Below are 7,552 nucleotides of genomic sequence, written 5' to 3'. Positions count from 1 at the left end.
CCATACTGCCAATTGAATGGCATAACCTACAGAGTCCATGAGCCAATGCCTAGTGATAGCAAATGTTTCAAATGGTAAGTAAGAGAAAAGATGCCGTGCAGCTAAATAAGTTGACAAATACTTTACAAGACAGATAGCTCTCTCTCTCTTTCTGGCAAGGTACCTTTCAGCCAGAGGAATATCGCAAAATGTCTTATTTAAAAAGTACTGTAGTTGACGAGGCTACATAAATTGTGTTCACTTTGCAGGTCCTGCTGTTGTTAAATGTTCCTGTCGAGGGGTGATAATAACCTGGCCTGTTAAAAGAAGCTCCCAATAGATTCTATTTTAGCAAAGTCTGGGAAAAACTATGGGCGACATCCTGGGTTTTTAATGAATGGGTTTGGATAGTTGAGGGTAAAAATTGATGTTTAGTGGTCTTACAACATTATGCCATAGAAACATTGTAGGTACCATGAAACGGCAAATAAAAAAAGTAATGGGATAAGTTGTCATCCATGCCTTGAACCATCCTGTATGTGAAAAGAACCAGACAGGGTGTCCGGCAATTCCTGTCCCTATCTTTTTACTGCGTTTGTTAAAATAACTGTATTGCCATCTCTTTTTCCCTTTCAGTGTGTGCGGTCAGGACTTCCAAAAGCAGTGTTCTAAAGACTCACATTCTAAGGAAGCAGATTGTATACCAGAGACCCACTGCACCATCGGCGGGATAAAATACAAAGTTCATGAGCCAGTCCCTAGTAATAAGAAATGTTTAAGATGGTAAGCAAGAGAAATAGCTGCTATACAAGAAAATTGGTTGGACATGATTTTATCATTTAGATGCTAATGCATGTGTGTTTCCTATGGAAATCCTTTTCCTGTGCATGCCCTGTGCAGTGTCTAAACTTTTTTTTTGAAGTTAAACGGCCCTTTGCGTTACTGTGCTCATTCTTAAAGCTCTTTGCCTTTCCTCTTTCAGTACGTGTGGTAAGGACCTGCAAAGGCAATGTTCTAGAGACTCCGATTCAGGAGAAGAAGAATGCCACGTCTGTAAAATCGATGGCAGGACATATAAAATTCATGAACAAATACCTAGTCATCAGAAATGTATGAGATGGTAAGAATAATAGTTGCTGTACAACAAAATATGTCGGCACACTGTATACAAGATGGTTAGTGGACACATCGTAACCTTTAATTTAAACCAATGTTTAGAACCTATATTATAAAATACATCCTTGTTTGTTCAATATAATATCCAGTCTCATTGTTATTTAAAAAACAAACAAGATAAAAAAAGATAGGTCTATCTATCCGTCTGTCTGTCTGTCTTTACGTATTTGTATTAAAAAGAGAGTTGCTGATAACCCACTGACACCAAGTGATGACTTAGATTGTTTTTAATAGTTCTGTGACAATGCATGCATGATTTCTATCAAAACCCTTGTTTTCTGTGCTGCCCCGCGCAGTGTCTTTATATGTTTTGAAGTCAAATTCCCCTTCGTTTAACTGTGCTCATTCATAAAGCTATTTTGCATTTTCTCTTTCAGTCAGTGTGGTGAAGACCTGAACAAGTATTGCTTTAAAGACTTAGATTCAAGAGAATGTCAACCACCATACTGCCAATTGAATGGCATAACCTACAGAGTCCATGAGCCAATGCCTAGTGATAGCAAATGTTTCAAATGGTAAGTAAGAGAAAAAGATGCCGTGCAGCTAAATAAGTTGACAAATACTTTACAAGACAGATAGCTCTCTCTCTCTTTCTGGCAAGGTACCTTTCAGACAGAGGAATATCGCAAAATGTCTTATTTAAAAAGTACTGTAGTTGACGAGGCTACATAAATTGTGTTCACTTTGCAAGTCCTGCTGTTGTTAAATGTTCCTGTCGAGGGGTGATAATAACCTGGCCTGTTAAAAGAAGCTCCCAATAGATTCTATTTTAGCAAAGTCTGGGAAAAACTATGGGCGACATCCTGGGTTTTTAATGAATGGGTTTGGATAGTTGAGGGTAAAAATTGATGTTTAGTGGTCTTACAACATTATGCCATAGAAACATTGTAGGTACCATGAAACGGCAAATAAAAAAAGTAATGGGATAAGTTGTCATCCATGCCTTGAACCATCCTGTATGTGAAAAGAACCAGACAGGGTGTCCGGCAATTCCTGTCCCTATCTTTTTACTGCGTTTGTTAAAATAACTGTATTGCCATCTCTTTTTCCTTTCAGTGTGTGCGGTCAGGACTTCCAAAAGCAGTGTTCTAAAGACTCACATTCTAAGGAAGCAGATTGTATACCAGAGACCCACTGCACCATCGGCGGGATAAAATACAAAGTTCATGAGCCAGTCCCTAGTAATAAGAAATGTTTAAGATGGTAAGCAAGAGAAATAGCTGCTATACAAGAAAATTGGTTGGACATGATTTTATCATTTAGATGCTAATGCATGTGTGTTTCCTATGGAAATCCTTTTCCTGTGCATGCCCTGTGCAGTGTCTAAACTTTTTTTTGAAGTTAAACGGCCCTTTGCGTTACTGTGCTCATTCTTAAAGCTCTTTGCCTTTCCTCTTTCAGTACGTGTGGTAAGGACCTGCAAAGGCAATGTTCTAGAGACTCCGATTCAGGAGAAGAAGAATGCCACGTCTGTAAAATCGATGGCAGGACATATAAAATTCATGAACAAATACCTAGTCATCAGAAATGTATGAGATGGTAAGAATAATAGTTGCTGTACAACAAAATATGTCGGCACACTGTATACAAGATGGTTAGTGGACACATCGTAACCTTTAATTTAAACCAATGTTTAGAACCTATATTATAAAATACATCCTTGTTTGTTCAATATAATATCCAGTCTCATTGTTATTTAAAAAACAAACAAGATAAAAAAAGATAGGTCTATCTATCCGTCTGTCTGTCTGTCTTTACGTATTTGTATTAAAAAGAGAGTTGCTGATAACCCACTGACACCAAGTGATGACTTAGATTGTTTTTAATAGTTCTGTGACAATGCATGCATGATTTCTATCAAAACCCTTGTTTTCTGTGCTGCCCCGCGCAGTGTCTTTATATGTTTTGAAGTCAAATTCCCCTTCGTTTAACTGTGCTCATTCATAAAGCTATTTTGCATTTTCTCTTTCAGTCAGTGTGGTGAAGACCTGAACAAGTATTGCTTTAAAAGACTTAGATTCAAGAGAATGTCAACCACCATACTGCCAATTGAATGGCATAACCTACAGAGTCCATGAGCCAATGCCTAGTGATAGCAAATGTTTCAAATGGTAAGTAAGAGAAAAAGATGCCGTGCAGCTAAATAAGTTGACAAATACTTTACAAGACAGATAGCTCTCTCTCTCTTTCTGGCAAGGTACCTTTCAGCCAGAGGAATATCGCAAAATGTCTTATTTAAAAAGTACTGTAGTTGACGAGGCTACATAAATTGTGTTCACTTTGCAGTCCTGCTGTTGTTAAATGTTCCTGTCGAGGGTGATAATAACCTGGCCTGTTAAAAGAAGCTCCCAATAGATTCTATTTTAGCAAAGTCTGGGAAAAACTATGGGCGACATCCTGGGTTTTTAATGAATGGGTTTGGATAGTTGAGGGTAAAAATTGATGTTTAGTGGTCTTACAACATTATGCCATAGAAACATTGTAGGTACCATGAAACGGCAAATAAAAAAAGTAATGGATAAGTTGTCATCCATGCCTTGAACCATCCTGTATGTGAAAAGAACCAGACAGGGTGTCCGGCAATTCCTGTCCCTATCTTTTTACTGCGTTGTTAAAATAACTGTATTGCCATCTCTTTTTCCCTTTCAGTGTGTGCGGTCAGGACTTCCAAAAGCAGTGTTCTAAAGACTCACATTCTAAGGAAGCAGATTGTATACCAGAGACCCACTGCACCATCGGCGGGATAAAATACAAAGTTTCATGAGCCAGTCCCTAGTAATAAGAAATGTTTAAGATGGTAAGCAAGAGAAATAGCTGCTATACAGAAATTGGTTGGACATGATTTTATCATTTTGATGCTAATGCATGTGTGTTTCCTATGGAAATCCTTTTCCTGTGCATGCCCTGTGCAGTGTCTAAACTTTTTTTTTGAAGTTAAACGGCCCTTTGCGTTACTGTGCTCATTCTTAAAGCTCTTTGCCTTCCTCTTTCAGTACGTGTGGTAAAGGACCTGCAAAGGCAATGTTCTAGAGACTCCGATTCAGGAGAAGAAGAATGCCACGTCTGTAAAATCGATGGCAGGACATATAAAATTCATGAACAAATACCTAGTCATCAGAAAATGTATGAGATGGTAAGAATAATAGTTGCTGTACAACAAAATATGTCGGCACACTGTATACAAGATGGTTAGTGGACACATCGTAACCTTTAATTTAAACCAATGTTTAGAACCTATATTATAAAATACATCCTTGTTTGTTCAATATAATATCCAGTCTCATTGTTATTTAAAAAACAAACAAGATAAAAAAAGATAGGTCTATCTATCCGTCTGTCTGTCTGTCTTTACGTATTTGTATTAAAAAGAGAGTTGCTGATAACCCACTGACACCAAGTGATGACTTAGATTGTTTTTAATAGTTCTGTGACAATGCATGCATGATTTCTATCAAAACCCTTGTTTTCTGTGCTGCCCCGCGCAGTGTCTTTATATGTTTTGAAGTCAAATTCCCCTTCGTTTAACTGTGCTCATTCATAAAGCTATTTTGCATTTTCTCTTTCAGTCAGTGTGGTGAAGACCTGAACAAGTATTGCTTTAAAGACTTAGATTCAAGAGAATGTCAACCACCATACTGCCAATTGAATGGCATAACCTACAGAGTCCATGAGCCAATGCCTAGTGATAGCAAATGTTTCAAATGGTAAGTAAGAGAAAAAGATGCCGTGCAGCTAAATAAGTTGACAAATACTTTACAAGACAGATAGCTCTCTCTCTCTTTCTGGCAAGGTACCTTTCAGCCAGAGGAATATCGCAAAATGTTCTTATTTAAAAAGTACTGTAGTTGACGAGGCTACATAAATTGTGTTCACTTTGCAAGTCCTGCTGTTGTTAAATGTTCCTGTCGAGGGGTGATAATAACCTGGCCTGTTAAAAGAAGCTCCCAATAGATTCTATTTTAGCAAGTCTGGGAAAAACTATGGGCGACATTCCTGGGTTTTTAATGAATGGGTTTGGATAGTTGAGGGGTAAAAATTGATGTTTAGTGGTCTACAACATTATGCCATAGAAACATTGTAGGTACCATGAAACGGCAAATAAAAAAAGTAATGGGATAAGTTGTCATCCATGCCTTGAACCATCCTGTATGTGAAAAGAACCAGACAGGGTGTCCGGCAATTCCTGTCCCTATCTTTTTACTGCGTTTGTTAAAATAACTGTATTGCCATCTCTTTTTCCCTTTCAGTGTGTGCGGTCAGGACTTCCAAAAGCAGTGTTCTAAAGACTCACATTCTAAGGAAGCAGATTGTATACCAGAGACCCACTGCACCATCGGCGGGATAAAATACAAAGTTCATTGAGCCAGTCCCTAGTAATAAGAAATGTTTAAGATGGTAAGCAAGAGAAATAGCTGCTATACAAGAAAATTGGTTGGACATGATTTTATCATTTGATGCTAATGCATGTGTGTTTCCTATGGAAATCCTTTTCCTGTGCATGCCCTGTGGCAGTGTCTAAACTTTTTTTGAAGTTAAACGGCCCTTTGCGTTACTGTGCTCATTCTTAAAGCTCTTTGCCTTTCCTCTTTCAGTACGTGTGGTAAGGACCTGCAAAGGCAATGTTCTAGAGACTCCGATTCAGGAGAAGAAGAATGCCACGTCTGTAAATCGATGGCAGGACATATAAAATTCATGAACAAATACCTAGTCCATCAAAATGTATGAGATGGTAAGAATAATAGTTGCTGTACAACAAAATATGTCGGCACACTGTATACAAGATGGTTAGTTGGACACATCGTAACCTTTAATTTAAACCAATGTTTAGAACCTATATTATAAAATTACATCCTTGTTTGTTCAATATAATATCCAGTCTCATTGTTATTTAAAAACAAACAAGATAAAAAAAGATAGGTCTATCTATCCGTCTGTCTGTCTGTCTTTACGTATTTGTATTAAAAGAGAGTTGCTGATAACCCACTGACACCAAGTGATGACTTAGATTGTTTTTAATAGTTCTGTGACAATGCATGCATGATTTCTATCAAAACCCTTGTTTTCTGTGCTGCCCCGCGCAGTGTCTTTATATGTTTTGAAGTCAAATTCCCCTTCGTTTAACTGTGCTCATTCATAAAGCTATTTTGCAATTTTCTCTTCAGTCAGTGTGGTGAAGACCTGAACAAGTATTGCTTTAAAGACTTAGATTCAAGAGAATGTCAACCACCATACTGCCAATTGAATGGCATAACCTACAGAGTCCATGAGCCAATGCCTAGTGATAGCAAATGTTTTCAAATGGTAAGTAAGAGAAAAAGATGCCGTGCAGCTAAATAAGTTGACAAATACTTTACAAGACAGATAGCTCTCTCTCTCTTTCTGGCAAGGTACCTTTCAGCCAGAGGAATATCGCAAAATGTCTTATTTAAAAAGTACTGTAGTTGACGAGGCTACATAAATTGTGTTCACTTTGCAAGTCCTGCTGTTGTTAATGTTCTGTCGAGGGGTGATAATAACCTGGCCTGTTAAAAGAAGCTCCCAATAGATTCTATTTTAGCAAAGTCTGGGAAAACTATGGGCGACATCCTGGGTTTTTAAATGAATGGGTTTGGATAGTTGAGGGTAAAAATTGAATGTTTAGTGGTCTTACAACATTATGCCATAGAAACATTGTAGGTACCATGAAACGGCAAATAAAAAAGTAATGGATAAGTTGTCATCCATGCCTTGAACCATCCTGTATGTGAAAGAACCAGACAGGGTGTCCGGCAATTATTGTCCCTATCTTTTTACTTGGCTTTTGTTTAACAATAACTGTATGCCATCTCTTTTTCCCTTTCACGTTGTGTGCGGGTCAGGATCCTTCACAAAGCAGTGTTCTTAAAGACTCACATTCTAAAGAAGCAGATGATATCAACCCAGCAGACCCACTGCACATCGGCGGATAAAAAATACAAAGTTCATTGAAGCCCAGTCCCTCTAAGTAATAAAAGAAATGTTTTAAGATGGCTAAGCAGAGAAAATAGCCTCTGCTATTACTAAGAAACATTGGACGTTGACATGATTTTATGCATTAGATTGCTAATGCATGTATGCTGTGCATTCCATATGAGAAATCCTTTTCCTGTGCATGCCCGTGTGCAGCTGTTCAGAGATGCTGCGTAAACTGTCTCATCGCCAGGCGGAACTTGTTCGCGCGAACATCGGGTGCGTTCGCGCTCGCCGGAATGTTCGCGAAACCGATCGCCGCGGACGTTCGCCATTTTCGGCGGTCGCCATTCGTTGGCGGCTGTTATCTTTTGCCATCTCACTCCAGACCAGCAGTACATTGGCAGCAATCTCAGGGCAAGCTCCTCCCTGACCACTCCCCTTCCCTATACAAAACCGAAAGCCCAGC

This window comes from Xenopus laevis, chromosome 4L, assembly GCF_017654675.1.
Source record: "Xenopus laevis strain J_2021 chromosome 4L, Xenopus_laevis_v10.1, whole genome shotgun sequence".
NCBI lineage: Eukaryota > Metazoa > Chordata > Amphibia > Anura > Pipidae > Xenopus > Xenopus laevis.
The sequence above is the reverse complement of the archived record's forward strand: the minus strand, read 5'-3'. Positions refer to the sequence as shown.